Here is an 18331-nt window from a genome sequence, read left to right on the forward strand (position 1 = left end):
TAGCCATCAGAGATGCAAAAATATGGAAGTCAGCTAATGCTAAATCTTGATAGAATGTGTTGAAATAGGAACCCACATGTTCTGCAGGAAGAAGTATAAAACTTTAGAGATAATCTGGAGAGCATTTTTTAAAGTATTTGGTTAAGTACGTACACTATGTCTAGAATGTTTTTTACAATTTTTCGTATAAAATCTGACATTTCATAAGTATCCCAGGGTAATTGGCATAAACTTGGGCTATTCTGGATAAAGTGGGATACAGTCATCTAATGCATTACATCATTCCCATCCTAAATATATCCAAGAGATATTAAAGCATACATTAATATTGGGACATATATGTGTATGTTAATTATTGTACTGATGGTAATAATAGAACGTTATGTGAAGTAAATATCTCTCTAAAGGGAAAGGGAAAATAAAATGAAGATGTACACTATGCAGTGGTTATGTGCAGTGAAATGTATGTTTAGCAACATTAAAAATTGTTGAGTGAAGCAATAAACTCTACACTCATCTAGGATACATGAGCATTCAAATGCATGTGTATATATTATCTGGTTGAGGTGTGGATTAGAAAGGTGAAATGGTAATATAGATTGAAAAAGAGGAGAAAAGTAGTAAATAAGAAAATAATAGGGGGAAAAGACTGAAGTTGAACTAATGAATATTGTTAATTAAAAAATAATCTTTAGGTAGAAATGATGTTTTTCCTTGTCATAGTAATATAACTAAAACTGAATATATCCATCCACCCCTTATGCCTAACTTTCATAATCCGTACATAACAACATATAATATTGAAGTGGATAATCTATCTTTACAATGCTCTGTTAAAAGTCATAACAGATGCCTCAGTGTTTGAAAATTCCTACTTGAGCCATTATTGTGGTCATCTTTTTAGGTCCAAAGTCACCTCTGTGTTTTTATTGATAAATTAATTGAGGAGCACTTTTCTTTTCTCGGCTGCTTCAGAGAAAAAGACAGTGATGGCCCAAAATAATCTTAAAAAGCATAAAAGGTTTAGACTCATTGTGATTTTTCATCTCCTATCATCAACAGAGATAATAAGGGAACAAGGTCTTTTCAAATGGATGCAAATTTAAAGAGGAATTAACAGTTAACCAAGACTGTAAAAATCCATTGAACATTATATTCACAGAATTACAAATTATTGATGAGGTTCTTTGTAGGGATTGCATGGCATCAAATGCAAATAAAAAATATACTGGGTTTGGATGTCAAGTTCAAAATTCTGGTTGAGGTCATACATACAGGAATACTCTTTTATACATTCCGGGAGACCATCATATGATGTTCATGACCCTCACCTGATCATGCTGATTGTTTTCCAATATACTGAGTAGGGTTTTGATGTTATAGAGACAAAGCAACTGTAAAGGAAAAACGGACATGTTTGGATTTGAATGTAGACAATGAACAAAGCAATAGAATCAAGTTTGCAAAAAGGACTTTATGAAACAAATTCGTTCTATATGTCCATTTTCCATTGCCTTCCCCCATCCCATATTGACACAAAAAACATTAAAATTTGCTCATTTGTATAAACAACCCGTTAGTCATTTTTTGGTTTTGTTTTGGTTTTTGCCTTTTTAATAAATGAACTGCAAGATTACTTATTTATCAGGAAAAAATTGCTGGATTCTACTACTCTATCCTGTCATTGTCTCATTTGTTTTCTTTACGGAAGACCCTAAGATGTAAAGAAATGTTTAGAATAATGCACACATCTTTGCATTCATACGTGTATGATTGAAAGATGTTGGGTTTTGCTGCATCCTAGTTAGATTTATGAAGAAACAATTAAAAGATCACATATCTCTATTGAATGCTTACTCATTTTTTCCTTTTCCTTTTTAATTAGTTTCAGGTGTACAAAGCAATGCACTAGTTAGACATTTATACCGCTCACAAAGTGATAACCCCCCTCCTCCAATCTACTACCCCTCTGACGTCGTATATAGCTGTTATAACACGTTGACTATGTTCCCTATGCTGTATTCCACATCCCGTGACTATATTTAATTATAGTTGACATTCAATATTGTTCTACTTCAGCCTCAGGTGTATGGCACAGTGGTCAGGCATCTACACAGCCTATGAAGTGATCTCCCAGATAAGTCCAGTGCCCATCTGGTACCCTACATAATCTTTACAACATTATTGATTATATTTCCCATAATGTATTTCATATCCCCGTGGCTATATTGTGACTACTAATTTGTACTTTCTAATCCCTTCACTTTCTCCCCCATCTCTACCCCTCCCCCATCTTTTCTTTGGAACTTAGTTCCACAGTTGACTAAGGATATACTTCAGTTTTTTACAAAATAGCCACCTCTCTCCTTGCATGTTTTCTTTCTTGTTTTATTTTATCTTATTTTATCTACGTCTTTATCCACAATCCCACTTCCATTCCTCTCCATTCATAAACAGTCACTCCAACACTGAACAGATATGAGGGCTTGAAAACTGAGATCTTATAAACAAGATATTGCTTACTTTATATAGTTTTTTTGCTTCATTCAGAGGCATGACAGGTGAACTCATGGTTTGGCAACACTTATAAGGTTTATTTTACTACATATGAGGACCATATATTTCTACTTTATTTATTACTTTTATATCCAATTAGATATCACTTGCTATTGATGAATCTTGTAAAATATACCACAGTAGAAAATAGCTATAACTACATACACACACACACGCACACACACGCACACACACAGAGTCCCCCTGACTTGTATTTATGGATTTTAGTCCTCTGAAAATTTTTTTTTCACTGAGGACTCTGTCCTCTCTTACATAATCCATGTAGTGTCACAAATGCTTATAAACATTATTTCACTTTTTATTTGGAAATAATTGTAAAGTCACAGGAAGTTGCAGAAATAGTGGGGACAGGTTCTATGTAGCTTCCACCCAGTTTCTTCTAATGCTTACATTTTATAACTACAGCACAAAATCAAAACAATGAAATTGACATTCGTAAAAAGTGTATAGTTCTGCACCATTTTGTCACATATGTAATTTTGTACAACCACAATCAAGATACAGAACTATTCCATCACCACAAAGATTTCACTCATTCTATCTCCTTAGAGTCACACTCACCAAACTCCCTTCCACCATTTCTAACCCCTGACGACCACTGATCTGTTTTCCATCTCTATAATTTTATTACTTCTAGAATGTTATATATGAACCATACAGGATGTGACTTTTTTAGGTTGTCTTTTCTCACTCAGCATAACACCCTTGAGATCAACTCAACTTATTGTATATCAATAGTTTGTTTTGTTTTTTTTATAGCTGAGTTATATCCCATATTATGGATATATCATGATTTGTTAACCATTCACTTAATATATAACATTTTTGTTGTTTCTAGTTTTGGGCCATTACAAAAAAGTTGATATGAGCAATCACATTCAGGTTTTTGTGTAGATTTAAATTTTTCATTTCTGTGGGATAAATGCTCGGGAGTGAATTTGTTGGGTCATAGGTGAATGTATATTCCAACTTTAATGTTTATTTTCCACAGGTTCATCCCATTTTTTTATGTGTAAGTCTGTATAAATCCCTTCTTTCTCAAGGATGAGCTATTCTTGGGAAATAATTTCATGTTGGCCCATGAAAAATAATAAAATATAAAGCAAAAAGAGCTTGGCCAGCAAGATTCACAAGCCAAAAGTCTATGATCTTAGCCTTGGGTTTTAAGATCATCTATAATTATTTCTTCCAGTTTGGGAAAACTGGATTTCAGTCTCCGCTCTCCCCCTAGTACTTTAGTTGACTATCTTGATAGTTTACCTTTCATTTAGCTGATATATATAATGCTATGTATTTATCAATATATAAACATGAGGTTGGAGAATATGCATGAATTTGTAGTGTGGCTCTTCTCTCTGGATTATATCCTATTTATACTCCAGTATGGTTTTTGAACCTTGATTTAGTCTTTCATGAATTATTCTTTCACTTTCCTCCAGATTTTGCATTGTATCAGTTACTTTGGCTTCTAAAGTTAAACTCACACTCAAAACTTTGGCTTAACTCACTCCTAAAGTTCTATTCCCAATTCAAGCTAACTCAGAAAGGCAACCTAGTAAGTTAGTCTCAAAGACAGTTCCAGGTATATGATTCAGGACGGAGAAAGTTAAAACAGGGTCAGATCCTGCATCACCTCAAGCAAGTTAGTTACTACTTCTGGACTTCAATTTCCCCATCTGTATGTGATCTTCTCAGTTAATCTATTATTTTGCATTATAAATTATTAAAAATCTCAGACCTTTTGTGATTATTTCTACCTCCACTTCTCACGCCAGTCTTAGGCTAGAACTTTAATTCATTTTGTAAACAAAAAACTATCTCTGCCTTAGTACTCTAAGTAGATTCAGCAGATTTTCTGGATTTTTTTCCATGCACTTTACTTATCCAATCTCTCTCTTCTACAGGGATCCTGGTTGGCCCTCAGAGTTTAACCTTTCCCTAAAAATCATCTTTTTCTTCATGCAATGCCATAACAAGTATTAAACATGCTTGTGGAAGCTCTATGCAACTACAGTGCCATTCTAAGCTCTAAACTTTCAATCATTTTTTCCCCCCCAGGAGCATTACATGTCCACCTTGTGACATGAGGCTACATATGCATTTCAAAGTTGCATTGTCTTCTTTAGGAAACCAATATGGGAAAAATGCTATCTGAGTGATAAAAAGCCAGGTAGTAATGGAGGGAACTGTGAAGTATTTATGAAAGTGGTTATTCCAAGTATACAATGCTCTGTAACAAATTTCACTTAAACTTAGTGATTTGGAAGAATAATCATCAGGAATTCAAGAGCAGTTAAACTGGGTGGTTCTTGTTCAGAGTATTTCAAAAAGGTGAGGTCATCTTTTTGACTAGCTACGACTAGAGTCATCTTGCAGGCTTCTTCACTCTTGTGTTTAGTGACTGGGACGGCTGGGACTGGAAATGTTGGGGCACCTCAGCTATCTTTTCTCTATATGATTTATCCAGGTGATCTGTACAGCATGGTTGTTTAAGGTAGCTGAAAACTCTTTATATATTGGTTAAGGGTCCCCAAGGCAGGGGGAGAGAGAGAGAGAGAGAGAGAGAGAGAGAGAGAGAGAGAGAGAGAGAGAGAGAGAGAGAGAGAGGCACATCAGGCAGAAGCCACATATCCTTTTATGACCTAGGCTTGCAAGTCATTTGCCAAATTCTACTGATTGAGGCAGTTATAACAGTCGACCTACGTTCATGGGGTGAAACACAGACTCTACGTCTTTATGAAGGAACGTCAACCTCAAATTTTAAGAAGACCACGGGGGATAAGATACTTATTTTAGCCATCTTTGAAAAGTACAAATTGCCAATAAAGTGGCATTGAGTTAGATATTATAGGATGATGTAGAAGTGATTTTTTAAATGTTCTTTCTGGACTTTGGTCACCTTTCACTCTGAAAAAAGGAGGGCAGTATCTAGGAGAAAGCTTCTACGGGATACTGATGATAGGCAAAATGAGAAAGTAAATATGTTTATATTTACATGTTGAATATTCTTCATACTGGTTTCTTCATGAGCATATTGGAATGCTTTGAAGATCAAATAAGAGACTATAGCAAAATGTTTAGTGCCATCACTAGCCCATAGAAACAAATCAACATTAGCTGTTATTCATTTATTAAAATTTGAGGTAAATTAAATAGTCTATCTCAGACTCTAGGAGCTTTCTGTTTATACTTTTATAACAACAAACCTATAAACCAATGAATTCACAAGCTGAAATTTTCACAAGTATGACAAAGAGTTAAGCAAGGGATTCAAATACTGGTGTAAATCCTTTAAAAACAGTAGTCTGTAATTATAAAATACCTTTGTAATATTCTCACCTCAGATTTTTGAGTAGAAATTTAATGTGATGAATGTATTATATATTTCCATTTTAATTTCTCAATTTTAAGGTATGCTAGTATGGGGACAGAGCCAGGAGAGTAGTTTCCAGGCTCTCGTCCTCATGTGGAAAGGTGGTGGCTCGGTTATTAGATGGCCATCAGCTGTTGCTGGTTGGCCATAAGCTGTTACCGGTTAGCCATTAGCCACTAATATAACTGCCATGGCTATGCTCGCAAGTGTGGGTTGGTTGGTTGGTTGGGTGGTTGGTTGGCAGAGAAGCTGATGGCAGGTTGCGGATCATGTGGCTCCTGCTTCCTATGTCTCTAACCCAGCCTCCATTGAGACTATAGTGGTATGACTCCCCTATCTATGGCTCCCTGGGTGTTCATTTTTGGCCTCATGATATCCTGTGTTCTTGTGCGGAGAGCGGGAGCTGAAACCCTGCATGACTCTATTTATCTGATTCATTTTTCTGTGGAAAATGAGTTCATGGAATATCACAATAAATGCCTGGTCAGATTTCGTTCACAAGTGAATTAATAGGTTGGAGGCTATAAGCACTAAAAGGCTATCATTTGCCATTCACTCTCACTCTCTACTGCAACATGCCACTATGAGGTATTAAAAAATTACAACATAAAATAAATTTACAAGTATCTAAAAATGTCTCATCTTTAAATTGATGACTAAATTATAACTGAAATATATCAAATGCCATATAATTTATCAATATTTCGTTATTTTGAGGGTGCCTCTGCTTTGCAGATACCCTCTAACACATACTTAGCCCACTGCTTATCTAACAAAATTTATTTTGTTGAGCATAGATAACGTATTCAGTTTCACTTACAATTCATTTATACTACTAGTTTTTCAAGCATAGAGCTTAATTTGCACCATTAGCAACGCCTTCCAATTTCATAGACTCCATTGTAAATATAATCTGCTTTCTTGTATTAGAGATTTAAAACAAGTGTATGGGTGTAATATATATATATATATATATATATATATATATATATATATATATGTATATTTATTGCTTATTTATCTTATTTTTTATTGTAGTAAGAATGTATGCAGAGGATAGTAAAGAAATAAATATGTGAGGATTTTCTTTTACTTTCTTTTTATTTCATAAAAAAGTTAAATAAATTAATGGCAGGGAGATAGGAATGCTGAGCTCTGAAGTCAAGCAGGCTCAAGGGAAAGCAAACTGTAATAAATAGTGAACAGACTCCTCTATTTGATTTTCTCTTTTTCTACTCTAAGAACCAAGAAAAGTGAAACCTCTAAAAGAACAAGTGTGAAGTCTACCCTCATGGCTAAAATTTAACTCGAGTGCCCCAGCATTAATGCAGCACTCAGAACCCAAACAAATTGAGCTACATAAGTCACTCTGGAGCCAGAGTAGTACAAACAGATGTCAAAAATCAGGCTGATATAATAGAGTGCCTTAGTAATAATAAAAAAGAAAGAAAATTCAGAGAGTTCAACATGAAATGATTATTGGAGATTTGCTAAAAATCAGCCTCCAGGTAATTCTGATGAATCTTTTCTACACAGGACTTTATTCTTTGTAATGAGAAACCAATAATTTCTAGAGTGTCTTTCATGACGATTTAAAAAAAAAACACAAATAAACTAGGCTTAAGAATGAATCACACTTTTTTTCTTTTTACAGTTATGTGAAAATACAATTACAGATTTTTCTCCCTCTGATTTTTGCTGTGTGTGCTGCTCTTTGTGAGTTACTCTTTTGTCCCAATCACACTTGCAATGAGCTGCCAAATTGATTTTAGAAAGATGTTCAAAAAATGAATTTGGTGGATTTATTTAAAACGTTGAAAGAAGTATATGGACACATAAGGGGGAAAAATCAGATATAAAGAAGTGGTTAGATTCAAACAAACTTAAAAGCCATTGTAAGTCTCCATACTTAGTTATATTTGATAGCTACATACATAGTACACAGGAAATACACCCATTATAAAAATACATTGCACATGGAATTGGAATAACTATGTTGTATTATCAATGAAAGATAAAATAAGAAATGAGTATTGTATTAATGTACACATTTCTTTATCAAAAGGACTGAGAATGTTTTGTGTGCATGCTGTAGTACTTATAATATGTAAATATTGAATTACTTACACCCACATGCCAAGTTAGATATATAGAGAAAGAAAAACAATTAAAAGGGAAGATAAAACTGAGTGGATCCACTATGATGGCAACCATCTGGATCTTTTGTCTTAAGCTGGCTCTCCACAAGTAGGAACTGGATGTTTGATCCTTGTATTACTTCCAGTTCTAATCATATAGAGACTCATTCTTTAAACCTGTGTCTTAAATGTATAAAACCTAGAACACAACCTTGGTCAATGTACTGCTGAGAATTGTTTGAAAGTAGTAGTTACAGTGATAGCAAAAGGCAAAGTTAAATCAGCAGTTCACTGTTACACTCAGGAGGCTCACTCTTTTTCTTTCCAGCTTTATTGAGATAACATTAACATATAACATTGTATAAGCTTAAGATGTATAACGTAAGGATTTGATATATGTTTGTGTTGCAATATGATTACCACAATAATTGGAGTTAACACATTCATCACCTCACATACCATAGTGTAGGGACAGAGTCCCAGAGAGCAGTTTCCAGGCTCTCAGCCTCACGTGGAAAGGCGTTGGCTTGGTTATTAGATAGCCATCAGCTGTGACTGGTTGGCCATCAGCTGTAATCAGTTATCCATTAGCCACTGTTATAACTGCCATGGCTACCCTGGCAAGGGGGTTGGCAGAGAGAAGTCGACGGCAGGTTGCAGGGCATGTGGATCCTGCTTCCTGTGTCTGCAACCCAGCCGCCAGCGAAAATATAGTGGTATGAACCCCCTATCCATGGTTCCGTTAGTAGTCCTTTTATGGCATCACCATATTCTGTGTCCACCCACCAAGAGCAGGACCAGAGACCCTGCCTTACAGTAGTTACAATTTGTTTTTGTGATGGAAACTTTTAAGATCCTATCTCATGGCAACTTTCAATATACAACACAGTATTGTTAGCACTATGCTAAGTGAAATAAGTCAGACAGAAAAAGACACTGTGTGATCTCATATATGGAATCTCAAAACACCTAACTCTTAGAGACAGAGAACAAATCGGTAGTTGCACAAGCGAGAACACAGTGAGTGGGGGGATGGATGAAGGTAGTCAAAGGAGATTCATGCTTTTGGCATAAAGTTGAAGCATTAATTTCATCTCCACTTCTCATAAAATAGGTAGATTTTGGAACAATATGACACAATCATGGAGAAACAAGTTGAGACCTAAAGGATAAAATTCTCTGTTTGATGTTAATGAATTGTGCCTTCGATCACTGAAAAGCTAAACTCTTGTGAAGCAGAGCTTGCTGACCTTAACAGTGATTTTTCAACTTGAGTGTGCATCAGAATCACCTGGAGAGCTTGTTAAGACACAGATTCCTGGACCTCACCTTCAGAGATGAGAATCCAGAGGATGTGTGGCTTGGTTATCAGTTTGTGTTTGAGCTCCAACAACTGCTGGCCATGGTTGACTTTTGAATTTGCCCTTCTTCTAAGTTGCCACGTGATACTAATGCTGCTGAACCAGAGACAACTTTTTGGAACCACTGCCTTACATTAAGAGCATTTCACAATAATTTTCAAAGGTCCTTACATTGAAAAGAGGAACCAAAAATTATTAACCTGGTCTTTTTAGATTTTAACCTTCTGTATTTCTTTTACTATGAGAAAAAAGTATGAGTTCTACAGTTTCATATCAAATCCCCCGATCCTGTAATACCTCACTGCCCGTGTTCCTTAAACACTCCATGAGAAGCAAGTAAGTGGTGGGGAGATAAGGACATGGATTTCTCACCAGGCATATTGGCTGATTTTTATTTAATGCTTCTAGTTAACTATAAGATTTGGTTATGAGAGCTAATTATAAAAAGTCAATATGCTAATGCTTGTATTCCTCTTTTCTTTTTCTTCGTAGAGTACATATTGGGCCCGTGATTCATTCTTATACTTTTGTATTAATTACAGACATCTGCCATTTAAATTAAAATGGAAAAAAGAAAATATTTAACTAACATACAGGAAAAGTTAAACTAGTCACAAAAATAAAGCTACATGCAAAATAAAGTATATATTATAAAAGGTAGTAAGTAAATCACTCATTGTCCTTTCTTGGTTATCAGTTTGTGTTTGAGCTCCAACAACTGCTGGCCATGGTTGACTTTTGCCTTGAGTTTGTCATTACTTCTATCTGCTGAAATATAATGGCCAACATTAGCTACCTCAAACAATATTTTAACATGCCACTGCCTTGTTTAGGGGTCTCAAGTAGGTCTCTTCTGTTTATCTTATCCCCCTGTAACATAATGTTTTCTCCACAGCTCAAAATAACTGGAAAACACTGCTGAGAAAGACGTGGTCTAGTAAAAGGATCAATGCTCATCTTAAACAAACTCTTTCATATTGGCTGTATCAATTTACATTCCTACCACCCTCATACACTGCTGGTGGGAAGGTAAACTGGTACAGCCAGTATGGAAAACAGTATGGAGGTTCCTCAAAAAATGAAGAATAGAACTACTATATGAACCAGCAATCACTCTTCTAAGTATCTACCCAAAAAATCTGAAAACATTTATCCATAAAGCCATATGTACTCCTATGTTCATTGCAGCATTATTCACAATTGCCAAGACATGGAAACAAGCAAAGTGTCCTTTGGTAGGTGATTAAAGAAGATGTAGTACGTATATAAAATGAAATACTACTCGGCCATAAAGATGAAATACTTCCATTTGCGACAACAAAGATGGATCTTGAAAGTATCACACTAAGCAAAATCAGTCAGATAAAAAATTTTGAGAGCCATATGATTTTACTCATATGTGGGATATACTGTAAAACTGAAGGCAACAAACAAGACAAACAAACAAACAAAAACTCATAGACACAGACAACAGTTTAGTGGTTGCCAGAGGGGAAGGGGAAGGGTGGGTGGAAGAAGAGAGTAAAGGGGGTCAAATATCTGGTGATGGAAGGAGATCTGACTCTGGGTGGTGAGCATACAATGTGATATATAGATGATGTAATACAGAATTGTACACCTGAAATCTATGTAATTTTATTAACCAATGTCACCCCAAAAAATTTAATAAAAAAACAAATTATCAATGTGCAGAAACTTTAAAAAAAAATCTCTTTCAAAAGGAATGTGGAGCATGGAGTGAAAAAAGGAGAAAAACACATGGGTTGTGGTTCACATTACCTAGAGAGGAACCGGCAAGAAACAGGAGTGAATATCTTTTCCAGGTAAATGCTTTTGATTTTTTGAGAGATGAGAATAAGCCACAAACCTCCTGAAAAAAGTACAGAGAACTTCCTTCCCCAAATAGGGACGATAGTGATAGTGATAGTGACTATGCTTTGTTTATTTAGCTCTGTAAAAAAGACCATTACCTATTTTAAAAGTCAGGATTTATATTTTAATCCAAGAAAGTTAGTTGTGTTTATAATCTGCCTTATATAGTCATATACTCATATATTTGGAAATATCATTTAATATGCAATCAGTGGATCCCTGGTAGATAACCATCCAGGTTCTTCTTGAATTTAAGTGACAAGGTGACTATCTCCTGAAAAAAAAGTATGTCATTGTTGAACAGCTTTAACTGTTTGTCATCATAGAAACTTCATTTTACATGTTTGTGAAAACTAAGCAATTTAAGGATTGACAATACCTTATCGGGTCTGCAGAGGATGTTCTGCAAATTTATATTGATTAAACATCATTTCCTAATGGTCAAATACATTTTCATAAAAGTATATAAAATTTATGGAGGGATGTTTGACAATGGTGCCAGGTTCAGAGACATTTGTGATGGGGAGGTCTTTTGAAGAAGGTCTTTTGATTTCTCAAAGGAAAGGCCTTTGGATGCCTTTAAAATGCAATTCTGAGAAGCCAAGGAAACTTTTTTGGTGTTCTGTTGAATGAAGTAATTAGTTTTGCATCTTAACCCATGGACCAGCATTTACCAACTCCTGAGAGTGCAACACGGAACAAATTTGCTCAGAAGTGGCCATTTCACAAATTGAATTCTAACTGTTCTGTGCAGCCTAAATTGCCCTGGCACAGTCACAAAATAAATACAAGATGAATTTGATGAAATAATTGCTCATTTTATATGTATGGTTATAGTTTTTCACAATTGAACATATTAAAGCATTTATTTAGGCAATGTGTTTTATGAGCAAGATCATATTTAGCTTGTTATATATACACATTAAAAATATTTATATATGCATTATCTGTGTACTATGTACATATATATTACGTATAAATATATATTCAGAATATTTTAAAATATAGTATTATGTTGGACCATTGTCTATAGTTTCCATGTTTATTATTGAAGAATTTTTGTGCTGCTCAAGCAGCATGTAAATTCATGTAAACGGGCATTAATTTTTTATTGGCACAACTAATAAAGATTATATTTGAGAACAGTTATGAAGAAACATTGATAAACAACATTCATAATTACACTTAAGTACATTTTTTAAATAATTGTTTTTCCATCCTTTATGGATATGTCACAATCCCTTCAGGACACTCCAAATAAATCAATAAATTTAAATAAAAAGGAGAAAACAAGCAAAATACATTTGAAAGTGAATATTTTTATGTAATACTTTGTAAATCACCACAAATATCTACTTTTTCCTTGCATACTGTTTAAGTACATGACAAATAAATTGTATTTTAGATAATTTATTTGAGCATTTCCCAGCTATACCCATTCAAGAGTCATTTATTTCTAAAGCTCCTCTTAATATGTAAACCAGTAGTAGTGAAATATGGCTTCATTGGCACTTTTCTTAAGAAGGGATTTATTTCCAGTTTGACATGTGATTGTTTAGATAAATATAAATTTGCTTTTGGTATCACATATTAGCAGATGTAAGTAACACTAATATAAGCTTATTCATTAACATCATCTTCCAAAATTAAAAGAGTAAATAAAATGTTTAGACCTGACCAGCAGGGGTTAGGTTTTTCCATTACATTGTTAATGCATCATAAATTTAATACATTTTATAAGTATGTCAAAAATTTGCTTATATAAAATATATATTTGCCCCTTATGTAAAGAATAAAATTTTGTCATTGTATGGTCTTTGGTCAGCTTGATGGATTGCTTAGTATAAGACTTACTTGTTTCCCAACAGAAAACACAATGAGTTTATCTCAACTTACCAAGAGAAATGAATCTCTGGAGAATTGGCATTAAGTCCTGTGGTTTGGCTTGTCTCGGTTTTGATGGATGTCCTATTGCTTATGTTCCCGTAAGCAGAAGAATTAAAATAAAATGGCTATACTGGGTGTTTTAAGGTTATCAGGACATTAAATACTCACTACTGGCATTTAAAAAAAGATTAAATTACATTTTAAATTAGAATGATGCAAATTGACAATGAATAAAATAATTAAACTAAGGAAATCTGTTATAACACATCACTTCTAATGTGCCTCAAGATATTTTAAGATATTTTTAAAGTCAAGCACAGAGGGACTATTCTACAAAACTTATCTATTGAACAATTCAGTTTCTTATTTCCTATGTTTGATGAAGGTATCTTAGATAACAATGCTAAACAAAAAAAATAAAAGGCAGTGCCTGAATACTTACCGTAGAAGATAAAAAGGCCTCTGGGGGAAATTATGATTCTAAAAGTTTACCAATTTCTGTGGAGTCCTCACTTCTAACATTTTTTAAAATAACTGTAAAGGACCCACATGCTGACCCATATTAGAAGACTTTTGATTAAGCAATTAGTCTGTAGCAAACATTAGTATTGTTATTTCGATAAACACACTGAAATGAGAAAACACAAGTTTTTGGTAAAAAGATTTTCCTTTCTCTAGAATCCATACCTGGGTTGTGTGTGTGTGTGTGTGTGTGTGTGTGTGTGTGAGACTTATGAAGTTGGAGGGCTTAAAGGGGTGGGGGATCAGTTTGTTTTTAATTTTAATGATTTGTATTAGAGTAAAACAATTTTAAATAATTATTGCTACTCTAATTTTTAAAAATATTCTTATTTAAAGATATGTATTTCTATTTAGAATTATTTCAAATTTATTAAAAGAATAAAATGGATAGAGATTATTCAATTAGGAGCATGATACCAAAGACAATGTTTTTCATATTTCTAAAATAGTGCAAATTAATATAGTGTAAAATATTTTCTATATAGAAAATAAAGTATTTCATAGAAATAAAATATTCCCCATATAGAAAATAAATTATCCTATATTCTACAGTACACTGTATTTAGTAGTTACTAAATAAATATTTTTGACAAATGAATAAAAAGCATTATTATTCTATTTTGCTACATTTGATAGGGAGTGAAGAGTTTTTTTTTTTTTTTTCTCAAGCTGTAGTGTAGGTGTAAAAAGTTGTATATTAATCATTCACACCCAAGCAGTAGAAAGAGTTCATTAGCTAAAACTGTGCAGCATCTGTTTGTCACTAAAGAAATTGAGCAGAATCACATGAGAAAATAAATTACCGAGGAAATGAGCTCATCCTAATTGAAGAGGGAAAAGTAATAAGAAACATATATCATCATTATGTTTTTTACTAGAGGGGATGAGGTCTACTTAACGTGCTTGATTTTAAACTGGTGTACGTGGAACACTAAGAGTGTGTAGGCCACTCAAGAGCTGTGATAGTTGTCAAGGCTCAGCTAGGTGCTCTTATTCTTTATACTTTCAACAAGAGAGGCTTTCTATTTATTGGCATTGAAAGTTGATGAGGTTAAAGGAAAATGGCTAAAATAAAGTTGAACAACAAAGAGCTAAATGGCAAAGTATACATGTATACATGAGTATAATTTTGCCCTACGATTTTCCAGGACAACGGGTGTTCTGTATTTTTATTTTTTTGAATCAGGTAAATCTAGAATCCACTAGTGCAACACACAAGTCCCGGAGGGCTTGAGCAGCATATAAGATCAAGTAAGATAAGTTAAAAATTTAGAGGGAGAACTGTTTCTGAGACTCCAGCTATTGTGAGCCTCCCCCAAGTGATTTGTGCAAGCCTTCATTAGCCATCTACTCAGTGGGAAGTAGCTCCACTGGGTCCCTACCACACTTGACCATGGGAATTTTTCCTACAAATTCAACCATGTTTGGTATTCAGATCTCAGGCATCCTCTCATTATTCCATCAGAGACCTGGCCACATTCAGGGTTGTGTGTATAAGCTGGATACAAATCCCTTCCACCACAGTCTTCTTCCTGTGTGTATAATGGAAGCCACACTCAAGCTTGAGCCCTTCAACCTCTTAAACTCAAAACTGTAGTCTTTTCCTCCACCTCAGGCCTGAAACAGTTTATTTTCTCTTAATGATTCTAAAACATAAATTCTATCAATTGGTTGTCAGAGGGAGTTCCAGTAGAGAGCTGTAAGGAAAGCTCAGATTTCTCACATTTAAATTCTTCTTGATGTGTAGATAGAAAGCAGATTTGCTTTGTTTCCCACTGGTGAATCCACAGCAATTGATAGGAACCAAGACAGAGAGGTACTTGTCTCATTCCCCCTGCATATACAGTCACTTCTCATTATTCAGGATACTCATGTTCTCTAAGTTCTCTGCAAACACTGTATTAGTGACTACTGAACCATTGCTCCTAGGCGAAATACAGTCAGGTTCCTGCAAGCCTCTGGTCACAGCATTTTTGTCAAGCAATCAATACAACACCTGGTTTTATGTGTGTTTATACCGTGTTTCCCTGAAAATAAGACCTAGCGGGACAATCAGCTCTAATGCATCTTTTGGAGCAACAAAATAACCAACAAAAAACCGAAAATTGCAAAAAGGACACTTATTTATAGTATGAGAGCTGAAATTAGAAGGCAGAATGTGGCCTTGTTTAATCTTAGCTGGGAAGATGCACACTGGGTAATTCAAAATGGTTACTGCTCTGCACATGTCAACAAATGACTGTGAACGTTCTGGAGGAATTGATTTTGTGGTTACATATAAATTTTAGTGAGGAGGCAAATTCACAAATATGAATCCGTGAATAATGAAGATTGATTTATATATGTAGATATCAATAATTATAGATTGTATATAATAATATATGCAACATATAATTATATATATGTATAATCACAACTATGTAAATGGCTTTGACCTTATCAACAGACTAAGCAGGAATCATTAAGGCAAGGAGAAGAACTGAATTATATATATTAAAATAATATTTGGCAACTATACTGATTTGTTTTTGACCTCCAAAGAGTATTACTAAGTCTCAAAAAAGATGTACAGAGCTGAGTGAGACTGAGAAATGCAATAATACTTGAGTCTAGATGAGCAATATAATTTTATAGGCTATAGGAAGAAACTTACTTAAAATCCAAATGTATTGAAACATCATTTATTCAAAGCAATAATGACTGTGGGGAAGTCAAGGTACATAAGCAATCAGAATTATAGAAAAGTGTGAGAATATTGCTGTTATTGATGGCAAAAGTGCTAAGTGAACTTTGAGTCTCATGGAAGGTAGAAAAATTAACCTGAAGATCCACAAAATATAAATTCAAAATTAGTAAGTAGTTCATGTTATATTATGACACAAGCCAAAACTATTTACTTATTCATTCATTTATATGTCTATTTATTTCAATGATACCAAATGCAAGTCTCTAAGAGCTGTTGACTATAATTAAGACCAAATTCTGTGGAAAAAATATTTCAAAATTTAATGAGAAAATGCAAATAAAGGAGAAAATCTTTTCTAGAATTTTTTAAATAGTTTTTATGACAGTTGTTAGATAATAGCTTCATAACTTAATATCACCACCTTACACTCTGCCAAAAATCAGCGTTGTGTCCCACAACAGAATGAGACAGGCAGATTCTTAGTTCCACCTATTCTTTAGTACAGGACAGGTACTGGGTCATGTAGCCCAGTGCAAATCTCGGCAATGACAGCTCAATCTGCCTGAAAACGATGGGGACTTCATAAGATGACCAGTGAGATCTCTCCTGACAAATACAGAGTGTAAGAGTGATGGTGAATTATCGTGTGTCAACACTCAGAATTTTGGTAGACAGGCCATCGACTTTGCATGGTCTACTGGGCCCCCCAAAAGAGTATGACAGTTTTTCTGTACTCTAAGGCAATCAAGATGATAGGTTATTTCAAAACCAATACTTGGAGCAGACACTAAAGCAGACTGAGGACTGGAGGTCATCAGAAATAGATAATCAGGATCAATCCAAAGAAAATGACCTGATGTTAAAGTAAAGCAGAATTACCTCCTAATTCAGACTCAGTTGGATCAGTATATTTGAGGACAATATTTGAACATAAAAATATTTGAACATAAAAGTGCCACATATGCAGTTTCTCTGATGGGACTGAAGGAGGGAAAAAACTCCAATGGATAATTCCTTTACTACCGTCATCCGTGAATGTGGTGCAGTAGAGGGAGCACTAATAAGTAGGCCTTGGGTATGAGAAAGACATCCGGATGTCAGGTCTTTCCAGTTCAGAGAGAGACTGAACTGTACTTTCACCCATTCCTCTTTTCTCTGAGTTTTCTTCTCCTCCCTTGTTTTTAATTTTTAATTACACTTGTCACTCAATATTATTTTATATTAATTTCAGGTGTACAGCATAGTGGTTAGATATTTATATAAGAAGTGAGCCCCCTGACTAGTACCCACCTAGCACTATACATAGTTATCATATTATTGACTGTATTCATTATGCTGTGCTTTACGTCTCCATGATTATTTTGTAACTACTAATTTGTACTTCTTAATTCTTTCACCTTTCCCACTCTGTCCCCCAACCCCTCCCATCTTTCACCCCCAAAGTTTATTACCCATCTGACACCAACCATATAGTTATTACAATATTATTGACTATATTCCTTATGCTATATGCTACATCCCCATCACTACTTTGTAAGAACCAATTTGTACTTCTTAATTCCTTCCCCTTTTCCACCCACCCCCAGAACCCCCTCCCATCTAGCAATCATTAAAATGTTCTGTGTATCCATGAGTTTGTTTCTGTTTTGTTTGCTTGTTTATCTTGTTCTTTAGATTCCATATATAAGTGAAATCACATTGCATCTGCCTTTCTCTGTCTGACATACTCTACTCAGCACAACACCCTGCAGGTTCATCCAGCTGTCGCAGATGGCAAGAACCCATTTCCTTTCCTGGCCGAGCAATGATCCATTGTATGTATGTACCATCTCCTCTCTATCCATTCATCCATCAATGGATGCCACGCCTACCTCCACATCTTGGCCATTGTAAACAATGGTGCAATGAACATATG

The sequence above is a fragment of the Rhinolophus hipposideros genome (genome assembly GCF_964194185.1).
Source record: "Rhinolophus hipposideros genome assembly, chromosome: X".
Classification (NCBI taxonomy): domain Eukaryota; kingdom Metazoa; phylum Chordata; class Mammalia; order Chiroptera; family Rhinolophidae; genus Rhinolophus; species Rhinolophus hipposideros.